This window comes from Pleurodeles waltl, chromosome 8, assembly GCF_031143425.1.
Source record: "Pleurodeles waltl isolate 20211129_DDA chromosome 8, aPleWal1.hap1.20221129, whole genome shotgun sequence".
NCBI classification, from domain to species: Eukaryota; Metazoa; Chordata; class Amphibia; order Caudata; family Salamandridae; genus Pleurodeles; species Pleurodeles waltl.
Window position 1 is genome coordinate 287,152,195 of NC_090447.1, and position 17,247 is coordinate 287,169,441.

Below are 17,247 nucleotides of genomic sequence, written 5' to 3' on the forward strand. Positions count from 1 at the left end.
GAATTACTGGTGAGAGGGTTTCAGTTCTGATATAATTCAAGTCCGAAACGCCCAATCTGTAAAGGAGTTCCAAGCGCTAAAGCTATTGAAACAAAGATAGTGTCCACTTTGTGGAAAGCGAGCTTTCTCTATTCAGAAATCAGTCTCTTAGATAATCTAAGGCTTCACCTAAGGATTAGTGTGCCCTAACCTGTGATCAAGTACTTAGCCTTGTCTCTCCTACCTCAAACTAGAATTTAAAGAAAGACTTTGTAGCTGCAGTGCAGGGAGCCAAAGAGGAAGAAGAATTGCCACACAAGAAGAAAGACAAGAGAAGCGTCAACGGCGTTAGCATCATAGGAGCTACAGGGAGGCTTGGACAGAGGAAGACTAGACCGCTAAAGGAATCCAGTCAGCTCAGGAGGTGAGTGCGGGGATGATGCTTGCTCAGGGCAGGAATGAGGCCAAGCACCGACTTGAGTTTCAGGTGCAGTTTAAATACTTTATGAGTGTGGCTAACTACTAAAAGGCATGTTGCTCACATGGGAGACAGGAAGGTTTGAACAGGACCTGGAAGAGAACACTCATCAGACTAATGGTTTTGAACTTAAATGCAAGCAGGTGCAATCAAATAGCATTAACAGATGGAATCCATAGGTCATGGCAGTTGAAACCAATAAAGAGAAGCAGATGGAATCAATTAACTTTAGCAGGTGGAGTCAATAGGTGATGGCAGTTGGAACCAATAAACAGGAAACACGTGTCTATTCCTCGCAAGTGTGCAAACCAAAAAACTAATTAAACAACAGTACCAGAATGTTCTAATGGGTTCATATTCTCTGGGAAGGGACCTGTCAAGAGGTTAAGCGCAGTGGGACCATGGGGCCTGAGGTGTGTTAATCCTGGTGTCATAGGAGGCCTTCAAGTGCAACAAGGGAAACACAACATGAAACCTGTGCAACAGATCCACTGTACAGAGGGTGCAAGAGGGGTGCAGGACATTCACTAATTAGATGTTTGCTGTTTATAAAAAAGTGGTTCTATTTTTCTAAGTTAGCATGGCATTGTTCTTGCAATTTCACTTTACTATTCTTTGCAGTACTACATAAATACTTAAAACATTGCCTCTAAGTTACCCCTAACTGCTTTAATGCCAAACTATCACGGGGTCCCCACAGCTTTATTTGCGGTTGCTTGAGACTAAACCCTGACAGAGAATTGCGTTTATTGCGTGAATAGGGTTTTACATCCCTCAACCAATCACCCAACTTCTCATATTGCTGTTCAGTGTTGAGATTAGGACTCGTGTTTGTGCAGTGCCATAGTGTGATTTTCTGTTGCTGTAGAATTCCTGACAAATAGTTGATACAAATTCAACCTTTGAAAATTATCCTTTTTTTCTCTCAAATTTGTAATTTTTCTAACTTTTAATACCTTCCGTGCCTTCAAAAACTTGGCACTCTTTTGTTGTTTCACCTGTAGAAGGGAAATGGATCTCACCTGCCTATCATACTACAATATGAGGGAGCTGAAGGAGTTCTGCAAAGTGAGAGGACTGCCTGTGAAAAATGAATCCATGTTCTATGTTGGGACCCCTGCTGAAAGCAGTGTATCCTCACACAACGTTGGTGGACGCTGGTGCCGGGTGGCTCACGTCTTGGATCTGCTGCGGAGTGCGAGCTGCGGACGCGCTGCTGCTGCGGCGATTTTTGGGGGGTGCTAGCCGGGGGAGGACTGCTTTTCGCCGGTGTGTGTCCCGGCTGCATTCCGACTGAGGGTGCCTCCCCTGCTCCTTTCCAGCTCCAGATTTGCTGTCTTGACCCGGATTGAGGAGCCAGGAGGAGCCTGAAGGAGAGTCAGAGGGAGTTTTGCTGCCCTCCCCTGTGGACCCCCGCAGACCAGGTGAGCAGACCGGGAGAGACCGGGTGAGCAGCTACTCCTGCTGTTTCTGGGGGCTCCCTGGTTGGATCTTGTCGTGCGGGACACCCCTTGGCCACTTGATCCCCCCCCAGCTTCTACCCTCTGCTTCGGCTACGGTCCCAGCCCTGGTGCTGGTGTTTAGTCGCGTCGCCTCAACCAGCCCCAGCTCTAGCCTCGGCCTCGGACCTGGCGTTGCTGGTGGTCCGGTTGGTGGTCTCTCCTAAAGACTAAGTAAGGAAGTAAGTAAGGGACCAAGGGGGGGGACGGCGGATGGCGAACGGTGAACGGAGAACGGAGAAGCCCTCGAAGATGGTTGGGACAAGAGGAAAAACAAAGAAGGCCAGGGAGGCCAACGAGGCACTCGTTCACCTAGTGAAATTCCAAAGATCAGAGCAGGAATCCAACAGTTCACAAGATCTGGGGTTAGACCAGGGCCAGGACCAGGACCAGGATCCTGGAATCATCCAGTTATCCCAGGGGGGATTCATAAATCAAGGAGAGGTCACTACAGAGGGTGTCCAAATCGGGATTCCCGGCGACGAAAGCGAACCAGGAGAAGAGTTTGGTGGGACACCAGAAGCGGTGTCAGTGCCTCTGCTGCCAGCCCATACTGACTCCGATGATATGGGGTGTGCAATACTGAACGCAGGAGAAACTACAGGAGAAACTGTGGGGGGCCTTGTAAGTCCTCTGTGTAGAAGACAACAGTATACACCGATGCACTAGGGCCCGGGTGGGACCACTGGAGTAAGGAAAACTAAATTAAAGATAAACACCATTACTAACTACTATAACCAAGTGAACTTAAACTCTGAACAGCCGCAAACCCAAAAGTTCCAAAGCTAGTGACCTCCCATTACAGTCATCGGGGGAAAAGGGTGGCAATAACGTGGAGGGGGGGTGAACTGGAGCTCTCAGAGACCGGGCACCAGGATATTCACCTATTCCAGCAGCGATCGGCTGGTTTATCGCGACTATCCTGTCCAATGAATAACCCCCTCGGGGATGGCGAAGTGGAGTCAAATAACTTCCCTGAATGGGGCAATTTTTCGGGAGAGCAAAGAAAAAGCAATGAATCATCTTATCCTGAACCCCAAATGGGACTATTAAACTCTGGGAATTCCTCATTAACACTCCCTCCACGATGTGCCCAAGCAGAACTTATAGTACTCCAAAACATAATGGGTCCTGAAATAGAACAATTACCACCTAAACAGACCCATAAACTTTCAGTGCCACAGCTTCACTGCGAAAGCCAAACTGTAAAAACGAATTTACCGCTGTGCAGACTCAATAGTAGTTCCTTTAGTCTGGAGCTGTCCTCGCCTGACAACTCCATTATTGGCAATATAGACCCCCAACTAAACAGTATAACATCAGAAGATCTAAACTTCCTGGAAGGCAGCATAATAAAAGGCCACAGAGGAGAGGACGATAAGAACTTAGAAGGCCAGATAACCAACGAGCAAAGTGGGCAAAATTGGGGAAACAGAGATGATCTCTCATTAGATCAACCAATTCTTAGCATCATGAAAGTTATATGTACAACACTGGGCTCAATTGCAACAACGATCATGGCCCAGTCTAAAAAATTTGACTATCAACTTGAGCTGACTAAACAATTTACAACCTCAATACAGACTATAGATTACAGGATGGCCCTAGTAGAGGGCGTAATAAGGGAAAACCTGTTGCACCAGGCAGTGGCTGACAAAATGGACAAGACGGATAGACAAGCCTGTGGACCACTGCTGGAAAAATTACTGGAAGTCCCGAAAGTAATCAAAGACATAATTGAAGATTACAAACATAGCCTTAAAAGCACACAGGTGTGCAATCACAGAATCTAGATTAACTGAAAGGCCAAGAGACAGAGAAGATAGAGAAGGGCACTCTGGCCCAGGACGAGAGAATTGCCCAGATGCAAAAAACCAGAGAGACAAGATGGAGAGAACCAACGGAAGCCCTGAATTTGGAATCAAAGCCTCAAATACAGTAGAAAAAAGGACCCCGAGTAAAAGGTCTCAACCAATAGGCAGATGGAAAAACACATGGAAAAAAGCTAGAAGGAATAAAAAAGTACCAGCAAAAAAGGCTTCAAACATGCCACAACTGATAAGCCCAATAGCGGAAATCAGGAACATAGGTGATGAGTCTGCCCAACAGCAGCATAGAGATGAAAACATTAAGTCTGAGAGTCTCGAGAAACCTACTGACAAAGTCATTCGTTTCATAAATAAAAATCCTGGATTACTGTGCGACAACAGTTGCACTCACCATTCCCATATAAACCATATACCCATTGGCCCCAGGGGATACCAAGCATCTGGGCATGACTTAGATAAAGGAAGGAGGTCTGAAAAAGATCCTGGTACAAATCATGGGACAAATGAGGCAAACGACTCCCTAGTCAATGGACAACCCAAATGGAGCCCAGAAACATCAAAATCAAGTACCGGCATCGATAAGTACCTCCCAGCTATAAAAATAGAACACTCAGCCCAGGTACATTACTCAAATACAGTAGGAGACCACTATGGAAAATGCCAGCAGCCTCCGAACTCCATTACTGAGGGGGTAGAACAAGACAACAGCAAAGGTGAAAGCAGAAGGGCAGAGACCCCAGAGTGCATAGGAAGCAAACAAAGTATAAGAACAACCGTGTGCGTGGACAACACAATAGCCCTGGTTCCCGCACCCCGGACAAAGGTAAAATACTGCTCTCAGGTTAGCCCTGGAAATCCCAATCTCAGTAACCAGCCTGGGTGGATCACTGATTCGCTTGCCCTACCGCGCCCAGCGCTGGACCTGGAAACTAAAGGAAAAAGGGGTAATTGGCCTCCAAAAAGGCAACCTTAGGAAGAACATAGGAACAAAGAGTTGCAACTTGGGAGGGAAAAAGGCCAGGTAGAACGAACATTGACTGGTCGGGCAGTTACCACTCATAACAGACAAAATGAAGATAATCAACTCCAAGGAAGACGGTCGCAGGGAGGTAGCGGGCATACTGAGATCCGCACTGAAATGACTAAAGAGCTTGAAGCCACGATCACGTTTATCCCCAAGTACTCCTCAAGAGGAAGTCATGACATCCTGAACAGGTCTAATATCCTACATTTGGTCAACTCCCTGCCAGCCGTACAGAATGTAACAACCCAAGACCTCTTCTCAGTAAGATTCATACCAAAAAAAGAATTAGAGAACGGGGAATCAACAGAAACAGTCTGGGCCTCACCTTGGATAGCAGAACAGATCCTAAAATGTTCTAACATGATGAAGACCTGGGGAATATCTATTGCTATTCCACAAAAGGAACCATATCCAACAATATTTCTTGAAAAAGCTTCAAACCAAAACATGTTGGGTAGGCAAGAGGTAAAAGGCAATTCTGGTTCGATACTCCAGGGAGCAATTAGCTCCAAACAACAACTCCCTGAACGAATAAATCTGAGCAATATGAGGTTCTGCCTGTTGGCCAATTCCCCTAGAAACAGCAGGGGCAATCCCCCACAGTCGCAGAATTACGAAGATCAACCATCTAGAAGCTTGTAGCAAAAAATGGACGGCTTGAACATAAAAGATAAAACTAGTCCCATATTAAAAATTCTAAGCTGGAACATTGCAGGCTTAAAAAGCAAAATGGAAGATAAGGACTGGATTGAATTCATTAAAAAACAAGACATCAGCTGTTTCCAAGAAACTTGGTCTATTAATGCTATTGACCTAGATGGGTTCTCCACTTTCCACTCACCCGCTATCAAGCAAAGAAAAGGAAGACCATCGGGAGGCCTGATCATTTGGATCAGAACTTCACTACTGGGAAACTCTGTAGTAACTCATGCTGTATTAAGCAAGGAAATCCAGACGCTTGCAGTAAAATATGAGGAGTGGTCACTAGAAATAGTAAATGTGTATTTCCCTCCTATTAGCCGGGTCCAAGTCATGCCAGGTGTGCGGCTCCTTAAGGAACATATCCTAAATAAAAGAACTACGGGTTGGAGGAACCCAGCACTAGGTCATACGAACAACCGCTCTCCCCAGCCTTGTAAAACATTTTTATTGATATGCGGTGACTTCAACACTAAACCTCATTCTATCCTCTGAGATGAACAAGTAGTAGAGGAAGACCACGCTTGGAATATTCCAACGCCCCTCATCCAATGTTGTAAAGACTCCAAGAATGGAGAACTAATCTTTGAAGCATTATTAGAAGGAGGAATCTGCACATTAAACGGAAGAACAAATTCAGATAGAACTTTTAAATCTACCTTTCGAACTGGAAAAAGGCAAAGTATAATCGACTACATGGCAATAAACATCAAAGCCTGGCATTTTGTCATCGATATGGAAATAAGGGACAGGATTGAGAGTGATCACGACCCACTGCTAATGGAGATAGTCCATCCGGACACGAGCCCAGGGAAGGCCGAGTCTCCATTCAACGGAAGTAGCTTAACAATAACCATGAGACCAAATAGGAAAAACATATTAAGGTCAAATGAGGATGAACCTTATACGAGCGCACCTAGTCAAACCTGGTTGCTATCACTTAGCACGTTTTTAAATCTACCAGTTAACGAAGCTTTACCCCTCCTGCATAATTTTAATAATCTGCTATTACAAACAACAAAGGAAAAGACCAAGTATCTTCAAATTAATCCTAAAACGATGGAGGGCTGGTTTGATGAAGAGTGTTTGAAACTAAAAAAGACCTTATCACAAGCACTAAAGAATTGGCATTTGAATGACTTTAATGAGCAATATTTTCATAAATGCAGGCAACAGTACAAAAAATTACTGAGACACAAAAGGAAGATATTCCCACATACACTCTGGAAAATTCTACTGCAGGCAATATCGGCAGGGAACTGCAAAAAGTTTTGGGAGATAGTCAGGTGGGGATGCGAAGGTCCTTCGAAAAACCTAGAACTGAATATCAACCCACAACTTTGGGTAAAGCATTTTACCGCCTTGTACCAGGAAGTTGCCAAGACGGCATCCGGGAGTACCAATAACCCAAACAGTCTTACTCAAGGGCTGGCAGGCAGAAATCAAAGATCAAGTAAGGTATTTCCACTTCAAAAGACCTATGCAGTACCTTCAAATCGGCTTGTTAGATCAGTAAATGAAACCCAGAATGAACTAGTCCCTAACGAATTCCCCAGCACAAATTCCATGCAAGTAACCCATGCCATTCCATGTGCAATGGAGTTAATACCGGAATTCAGTAAGAAAGAGATTAAACAAGTTATTCTCCTCCAAAAGCCGCACAAGGCTGCAGGCCCAGACGGTATCCCTTCAGACGCTTACCGTAACCAGCTAACGTTATGGCTACCTGCTCTAGCCCGTCTATTCAACAGTGTTTGGCACCACAAGGTAATCCTTACTTCCTGGAAGAAATCAATAATTGTTCCAATTCACAAAAAAGGGCCTCGGGACATGGTGTGCAATTACAGGCCTATCTCACTGCTTGATAGTGTTGGAAAGATTTTTGCCAAAATGATTCAGTCGCACCTAGACCAATGGCTAGAGGATGGAGATTTAATATCAACACAACAAGCTGGTTTTAGGAGAGGCCAAAGTACAACAGATCAACTTTTTAAGCTAAACATGATCTGCGCTAAACACGCCACCCTAAAAGATTGTCCATTATATCTGGTCTTTGTGGATCTTCAAACAGCCTTTGATAGCATAAACCGCCAAACATTATGGCAGTTATTGTCGGAAATGGGCATACAGGGAAAAAATGTAATGCTGTTAATTCTACTGCATACAGGAAATACTGCCAGGGTCAGATATACTACGAGAAATGATTATACGACAGAAATTCCAATCGAGCGAGGCGTAAAACAAGGCTGTGTTTTGGCCCCAACCTTATTCAATTGTTATATAAATGAAGTAAGTCAAGACCTGAGGGAATTAAATCTGGATGTGCCAAAACTAGCCAATGAAAGTATACCTATCCTGCTCTTTGCTGATGACGCTGTACTACTGGCAAGAACGGAGATAGCAATGCATCGACTACTCAGGGGTTTCGAATAATTTTGCACCTCAAGGAGCATGGTAATCAATGAGGGGAAAACAAAGTTTATGCTTCTTAACCAAAAACAGACGATGCAATCGACCTTTAGGGCAAACAACAAGCCTTTGGCCCGAGTGGCTACTTATGATTACCTGGGTTGCAGATTAGACGAAAAACAGACATGGAAACCACAAATTTATAAAAGTAGCATCTCCTTGGCCCAACAAGTTGGAGCAGTACTCAGATTTGCAAAAGCTACAGGCAACCATTCTGTGAGTTCTGCACTGCTCGCATACAAAACAAAAGCAAGAGCCGCAGCACTTTACAGCGCAGAGATCTGGGGATTCAGAAAGACTCCATCAATACAAGTAAGCGAGAATAAATTTTTACGCCGATTACTTTGTTTAGGCAATGCCACACCAATGAACGCAATAAGAATTGATCTACAAATGAGAAAGGTTGAGGACTACATTGCTCTGGCTCCAATAAGATACTGGATCTGTATTTGGTCAAAAGAGGAACTCAAACCATATAGAGACGTACTTAAGGACATCATGAAGCTACAAAGCCATCAGAAATTGCCCTGGTTCAAACACATCTCAACTATCCTGGCTGCTATCGGCCAGGAAGACCTCTGGCTCCATCCAGAAAAAATCAGAAGGCCTAGTTTAGCTTTCATAAAAAAGGCATATTGGGAGCAAAAGACTGAGAGTATGTGTGAGACACTTAGCCCTTTATTTAAGCACTATATTTTGTTTAACTAAGAGCTTAAACCAGCAATATTCATAGACAGTATTTATCCGGAGGAAAAAAGGGTTCTCTATTTTAAATTCCGCATGGGCACACTACCTGTGATGGCGGTGACCAACAGATGGCAACCCGTTCCTCTGGGTAGATTAGAATGTTGTCCATGTCTTCATTGTGGCCCAGAAACACTTTCCCACTTCCTTTTATTATGTCACTTCATGCTTAAACTCCGCAAATTGTATTTACGTCCACTTTTTAGATCCTACGGAGTTAGGAAGTGCAATGAGGCGGAAGTGTTATGTATGCGATCAGACGAGAAACACATTGTGCCAAAAGTTTCAACTTATATATTGGAAGCATGGAAGTTACGCTCAACAATGCACCCACAGTTGGCACAAGCATAACTACTTGTGTTATCCCATAGCTATCTAGCCTGGGAAATCGGTGCAGGGTGTTGTAAAACTGGGTTAGGCATCGGGCTTTTATTAAACGGTTGGAAGGCACCGTAAGGTCCCAAATGATTTGTGCCAGAACAAGATATTTAAATATTAGATTTATAATGTTTTTCTAGAATAAGTTAAGTTTTATGCAAATTATGGCTATACATTAAGTTTTATGATAATGCAGGGCAAATCGGATACATTTCGGCACATGTTAAATCAAAAATTCAAGCACAGTTTTTCCTTTCTATTGAGACGTTTTATTCAATGTGATTTTTACCGAGTGTGATGGACTGATGTTTATTGTGTGATTATTGTTATGGCCGGATAGGCTAACAACAATTAAAAAAATGGAATGGAATGGAAATGGAATGGTTCAAGAACTGAGTCTAAGGAGCTGGCCTTGAAGGCCAAACAGTGTCAGAGTCCATCACCAATGGTGACAGTGATACTGCAGTGTCCAAAAGAGATCAATGAGTCACATACCCAAATACCTGGTACCCAGCTTTGATGTGGGGGATGATATTGATAGGTGGTTTGCAGACTATGCCAAGTTCAGGCCAAGCATGATAGAGGGCAGGCCAGCTACAGAGACACAGTTAGGCCAAAGTACCTGAAATCCTGGTTTGCAGAATTTTGCAAGGAGCCAAAGTGATGTGTCAATTCTGAGACACAACGATGTGGCAGTGCGAAGGCCTGCATTGCTGTTGAGGATCCAGTCAATGGGGTTTGTGATGCAAGTAAGGAGTCAAGGATATGGTGCACAGTCTGGGTGATGCATCGGTTCCAAGGAACTACAAGGATAAGATGGCAGAGTCAAGGTGCAGGTGCAAGGTTGTTGGAAGTCGTTATCTTCCTGAGTTTTCAGATTAGAAGGACTTCCAACTAGCCCTTGGAGTCACTCTGGAGTTCTAGGTTCAAGAGATTCAGGTCCAGTCCTTCTCACCCAGACAAGAGGGCCGCAGGCAGCAGGTCAGCACAGCAAGGCAGCAGTCCAGAAAGGTAGTAGTCCGGCAGGGCAACAGTCCAGCACAGTGGCAATCTTTCAGCAGCACAGCAGTCCTTCTTCCTGACAGAGCATCCACAGGTCCAGAAGTGAACTGAACAGTTGTTTTCTGAGGAACAGTATTTATTTTCAGTTGGGCCTTTGATGTACATAGGTGCCCTGCCTTCCTGGCCCGGGATCCAGACGAACTACAGGGGTTATGCAGCCCTTTGTGTGGAGGCAGGATACAACCTATTTGATTGTAACTGGGGCTAGGCTCAGCTCCTCTCTTTCATCCTGCAAATGATGTCCCAACCAGTCACACCTAAGCTCCCCAATGGGTGTGGTTTTCTAGGAGGAATACACAGATCTCGACTGCTACACCCAGTCATGTGACCTAGACACTGGCTGCAGGCAACCAATAGCTAAGGCAAGAAAGTGTCAACATTCTAAAAGTTGTATTTTCAGAATTCGTATTTAAAATCTGATTTCACTGTAAGTTAGGAATTTCCATCACAATTCCGGAGCCACCAAAAATGAACTGGTGACCTGTTCCCATTGGGAAATTACACTTATAAAATGTAATAAGGTAACTCAAGTGCTATATTACTGGTAAAATCTGCCTTCCAATAGTATACAACGAATTTATGAGTTTTTCTCCACCAGGACACGTAAAAATTCAACATATATGTCCTTCTTTTTAAATACATTGCACCATGCCCTCAGGGCTATCCTTGGCCTACCCCAGGGGTTAAATATGCATTAAAAAGAAACGTTTTACTTTGGAAGGCTAAACTGGCAGTTTAAAACTGCACACACACTCACACAGGCTGGAATGGCAGGCCTATGAAGTGTTTAAAGCATTGCCTAACTGGAGGGCACAATCAGTGCTGAAGGCCCACTAGTAGCATTTAATGTACAAGCCCTGGGCACAGATAGTGTTATTTTACTGGGGATCTATAAGTAAATAAAATATGGCAAGTAGGTAGAAGACAATCTAACATGTTTTAAGGATGTAGCACAATTACTTTAGCACTGGTTTGTTGTGGTAAAGTGCACAAAGTCATAAGGCCAGCAGAAATGAAGTCAGCAAAACTTGGGGTCTAATGGCAAAACGTTAAGGAAAACCACAGAGAGGATGCCAAGTCTAGCATGTGTCTCCCCTTCAGCTGAAAGTGAGGAAAACTAGCCAGCCACTTGGGAGTTCTCTACAGTGAGGCAGAAGAACCTAGACAGACCATAAGTGTTGGTGTGGTCTGTTCCAGGATGGTGTTCCCACATACATTCCATTCCCTCTAGGGAGATAGACCACCTCAATAGTTTGGGATTCTCACCCTTCATCTACATTAGCCATATGAGGGGTCTGTGGTTTGTGTAGACCCAGATGTGAGCACAAGCTAGGTATGTCTAAACTTCATCAGTTCCGGTACTGCCGCAATGCCTTACCTCTTTATTGCACTCCACCTTCGTTCCTGGGGAAGTAACTTCCTCCTGATGAAGGCTACAGGGTGATCCAGGTAGTCTTCCTTTAGCTGTGAGAACACAATCCCTTTGACAGGCTCTGAGGCATGTGTCTGGATAATTAATTCTTTGGAAAAGTCAGGGGCCTTGAGCACAGCTGCTGCGCGCATGACCTCAACAGGGTGTCAAAACCATTCTGGAAAGCCTCCATCCAATTCACATATCTGGGCTGCTTCTTAGAAGTCAGCTTGATCAAGGGTGCAACAATGGTATCATACTCCTTGAGGAGTCTTGTGTAATAACCAGTAAGGCATAAAAAGGCTTTCATATTTGTTTGAGCCTTAGGGGACTCCAAAGCCAGAATGGTTTGGATCTCAGCCTGGAAGCACTACTCCTGGACTCCTCCTGCTTGGTGTCTTAAGTAGACCCTGCCCTATCTGGCACTTATTGACCTTGATAGTCAGGCCTGCCCTCTACAAAGCCTAAAGTACTTTCCTGAAGTGGCACAAATGTTCCTCACAGCTGGAGCTGAAGAAGGCAATGTCATCTATGTAGGCTGCACTGAAGTTCTCCAACCCACCCAGGACCTGGTTGACAATCTCAGGAAGCTAGCAGGGATGTTACTCATCCCAAAGGATAACACCTAGAACTGAAACTTTCCTTCAAGGGTAGAGAATGCAGACCTCTCTTTAGCCCCCGGTTAAGGAAATCTGCCAGAACCCAGGAATTAGGTCCACTGACTGAATCAAGTGTTCTTTAAGGACTCCATAAACCCAAATTCCAGCATCTTGGAAACCTCCTCCTTAATGCAGGCTCTTAAATTATCAGACAAACAGTAGATTTTACCCTTCACCGGTGTGCCGCCCCCATTGTCAGTAACATGGGTACACGATGTAGTGAGTCATGGAGTAAAGGAGAGTAGAGAGGCCAACTGCCCCAACAACTAGCAGCAGTCTCTCTGTTGCTCTGAGGTCATGGTATCCGATTGGCTGACACCCTCCACTTACTCATCATGCTCCTCCAAAGAAAGAGGATTGGTTCACTCTCCTCTTTCACTCCATCACCCATGACTAGGAGTATAGTTTGCTCAGACCTCTTGAAGTGGGGTTTGATGTGACTGATGTGCAGAACTATTGAAAGATTCCTGGAAATTTTGAGGTCCACCAGTTATATGACCTCACTCTTGCACTTTTTTCATCTCATAGGGCCCAAACCAACGGTGTTGCAGAACCTACCGCTCCACATGTTGTGGCCTGGCTAAAACTCGACCAGGGTGGCCTTCTAGTTGTACCACTGTTTGGTGACCTCCTGGCTGGCTTCTGGATTCACCTTAGTTTGTTTGCAGGAGTGCCTCATCTGGACACAGAGTGCCAACATGTAGCTGACCACATCTTGGGGCCTTCCTGTGAGCTCCTTCCCACCTTTCCTTCACTAGACAGAGAGATGCTCATACCGGGTGCCAAAGGTGGTGAATCCAACTTCCTTCTGGGTCACCACTAGATACACAAACAACAGGCATGGCAAAAGGATCACCACTTCCACCTCAAGGACTCTGGGTGGCACAGGATCATGCCTTTGAGGGTCTTGTTAAACTTCTCAGCAAGTCTATTGGTTTGGGGATGGTAAGGAGTGGAGAACTTGTAGGTTCTGCCACACTCCTTCCAAAAGGCCTTCATGTACAGTGACATGAATTTAGTACCACTTTCCAAGACCACCTCCTATGGTAATACTACACTGGTAAATGTCCCCATCAGTGCTCTGGCCACTGCAGGAGCAGTCACTGTTCTCAGAGGGATAGCCTCTGGGTACCAGATGTATGGTCCACCAAGACCAGGATGAACTTGTTGCCCATGGCCGACTTGGATTTCAGAGGCCCAATAATGTTGATGGTTAACATTTCAAAGGGGATGTTAATCACAGGAAAAATTTGAAGTAGAGCATTTCTCTTCCCTTCTCACTTGCCACTGGCCTGGCAGATGTAACAGGATCTGCAGAAAGCATCTGAGACCCTCCTCATCTGTGGCCAAGAAAAGTGGGTGGCAAGCCTGTAAAATATCTTGGCTTGCTTTAGATGACCTGCCAGGGGAACATCATAGGCCAGCTTAAGTAGGAAGGCCCTATAGCACTGGGTGGACACCTGCACACATGCTGTTCCAGGCTCAGGAGCCCTAAGCTCGCTAAATAGGAGATAATTCTCCCAGTAGAAAAGGTGATCACCAGGGGTGTCACCAGCTGTCTGGGCCTTGGCCTGCCACTGTCGATCCTCAAGAGTAGGGCGCTTCAGCTGCACCTTACCCGACTTCTCCTTAGTGTGACCACCTTCCTGCTGCCAGTTGGCCAGCTCATGTAGATTCCCCAGAGTGGAAACACCCTCCTTTGTGGACTACAGGGTGTTCCCCTCAGGTTTGGCCTCATCCTTCCAGATGCTGTGTCCAGGTCATTGCCAAGCAGACAATTCCCAGGCATAGACAGACTCTCAGCTACCCTCGAGGAACCTGAGACCCCCCTGCACCCACTCAAAGGGAACTAGAGCCACTGGGTAGTGACTCTCATTGCGTGTTGGCTGCAACAACTTGGTGGAATACATTATAAGACTGCCTGCTCTGGGGTCAACCAATTACTTCTGACAGTTGTCATGCTGGCTTCAGTATCTCTCAGAGCCTCCACCCTCTGTCCATTGATGATGACCCACTGCCTCTCTGTCCTAGGGTTTCTAGGCATTTGAGTTATTTGCTCCATTTACTCCATTGACCAGGGAATCTAGGGTAACCTCTATTGTGTCTCCAACATTATATCGGGCATCGTCCTCCCCAAGTGCTACATTAACCAGCCCCAGAGTCTGCCCACTTCTGGAGGGCTGTGCCTTCTTGGAACACTTACTATCACCCTTGTAGTGCCTAGCTTTTTGACTATCAGCATAGAATAAGTTGCCTTCCCTGATGACTTACTGTCAGTGAAACATTTCCTCTTCTGCTGGTCAGGTGGGGATTGGAAGCCCTGCTCTTTAGATCTAGTTTAGGGACTTTTAGATAGCTCCCTGGTTTTTGTTTGTCTTACCTCTCCTTCTTCTGGGGGGGACCTTTCCCATCTTTGTGGTGTTCCCTGCTGTATACCTTCGTGTGGACCCTTGTGCTCATCCAGCAGCCTGCATTCCTGGTAAGTTCTCTGGGGTCAGTCAGTTTATTGTCAATAAGATGCTGGTGCAGATCTACAAAACAGAGACAGAACACATGCTCTTTTGAATTAAAATTGTATAACCACTGATAACTATATACTTACCAGCTCTTAACCCAACCATTTAATGCCTTGCTGAATAAGTCTATACAATCCACCAAGGACTAGTGGGGCAGTTTCTGACTGTCCCTAAACTTCTACCTATAATTCTCTTTGGTGAGGCTATATTTTCTGACAAGGGTGTCCTGTATGGGAGGATACCTCATCCTTTACCCCTTCTCTAGGGCCAGTAGGGCATCCTTCCCCTCTCTATGGATATGCTTACAAAGGCTAGCCCCTCCAATCTTCCTCAGGTATCCTATGTATTTGCTAAGCTACATCATAAGCTTCAGATCATTTGTCAATGTTGCCCCCCACAACAAAGTCAAGCACCAAAGCCCTCAGTATGTGGACACTCCGGTCTCTGGAGGGCACTGTATATATGCTGCCACAATCAATGCTGGACTCTGCCTGCCTTGCCTTAATGTCCATCGTCCGAAGGCTCTTCTCATGAGTAAGTCGTTCCAAAGCGATTCTCTCCTCCAAGGCCAGTTGCCTTTCCTCCATGGCCAGTTTTTTCCCTTCCATTCTCAACTGGGCCAGCTGAAGCTTGAACTCTCTCTCCTCCTTCCTTTCTGATAGCTCCTCTGGGGACAGGCTGAGGGAAGTCTCACTGCTCCCTGTCCTGGCATGGGGCTCCACTTCAGGGGTCAAGTCATCCCTCTCAACTACAGATGGCACCACAGGAAGGACCTTTCCAGGCCTATCCATCTCATTATCCTCTCTTTTGGTTTCAACCAGTGACTGATGAGCTTCCACCTAGGTCCTTGGTGCTTTTTGGAACTCCACCTTCCTGGTAGTGCTCTTAGCTGGAAGTCTCCCTCTCTTTACAGAACTCCTTGATCTGATAGACAGTGTACAACTCCTTTTTAGCCAGCTCAAACTCCATACTTGTAGAGGTTGAGTCAGGTACAACAGTCACATAGAGAATTTAGGCAAAGCAAAAAGGCCAATCAGAGTGAATTTAAAATTCAAATTGATCTCAGATATGGAATGGTAGAGTACACAAAATCATTGTATGGCACTGAACAAACACAAATCCTGATCTTCACCGCTGATCACAAGTGTGAGAAAATAGGTTGTCAGTTCACTGTGATGTGAGCCCTGGTCAAGCAGCAACCACAATCCTCTTCAGGGTAAAGCACATGCCAACCCTAAATTAATATTTGCTCAACGCTCTGGTAGCTTGGAACAGAGCATTCAGGATTAACTTAGTGGCAATGTGTAAAGTATTTGTGCAACACTTGAAAGAATAATAAAGTGAAAACACCACACAAAAGTATCCCTCACCAAGTTAGAATAACAGAACTTTCTTTAATAAATGGAATAAAAACAAAGCAACAAAACTACAAACAGTAGAACCAAGGATGTGCAATGGTAAAGATTTTATTGAAAATAGTGCCAACAAGTACAAAGAGCCACCTTTGGATATGTGGTCATGCCGGACCAGGACAAAGTCACAAGTTCAGGCACACTGTGATGGAGCAGGGACGTAGTAACTCATGTTGAAATAAGTATCTTAAATCCTGGTTTGCAAAGCATTCCGAGGATCCGCATCAAAGGTGCATCGGGCAGCTGAAGTGATGAGTCGATTCAGTTTTGTGGTGTGGTTGTGATGCACGCACCTGCTTCATCGTTGAGGATCCCATCGAAGGGGGCTTGCAATGGGGGATTCGGCGGCAAGAATGTGGCACGCAGTTGGGGCAATGCATCAGTCCTGAGTAGCTGCAAGGCTATGATGCAAAGTTTAGTGTTGTCATCAAGGCTACCATTAATGACGTATGTGAGACCTAGGATGAGTTCCGAAGCAGCTGTTCTGATGGGCTGGGATACGATGTAGTTCTTTGTAACAGGTCCAATCCACACCAGTAGAGGTGATCTATCAGTCCCGCTCAGGTTTGTGCCACACAGCAAAGGAAATGCATTGGTTCTGCTTGATCCATAGAGGCTGGCAGAGGACCTTAAGCCCAATTCCAAAGGTCTAAGACTGGGGTGGTGTAGCACATATGGCAGATACAGGTGCAGCTGCAAGGTTGTTGGAAGCCCGATGTGTCCCTGAAATTTCAGATCAGAAGGCCACCCAACTAGCCCTTGGAGTCTCTCTTGGGTTCTGTGTTCAAGCGAAGCAGGTGTAGTCTTTCTCGCCCAGGCAAGAGAACAGCCAGGCAGCAGGTTGGCACAGCAGGTCTAGAAGTATACTGAAAAGTTGGTGTCCAGGGTCTAGTATGTATTCTCAGTTGTGCCTTTGAAATGAGAAAACGATCCTAGAGGCAGGCCTTTGAAGTGCACAGGTGACCTTCCTTTCTTGCTCTTGCTCTAGTCTAACTACAGGTGGTATGTAACCCTTTGAGTGAGGCAGGACACAGCTTATTCAAGTGTGAGTAGGGCTGGGCTTAGCTCAGCCCTACCATACTGTCAGT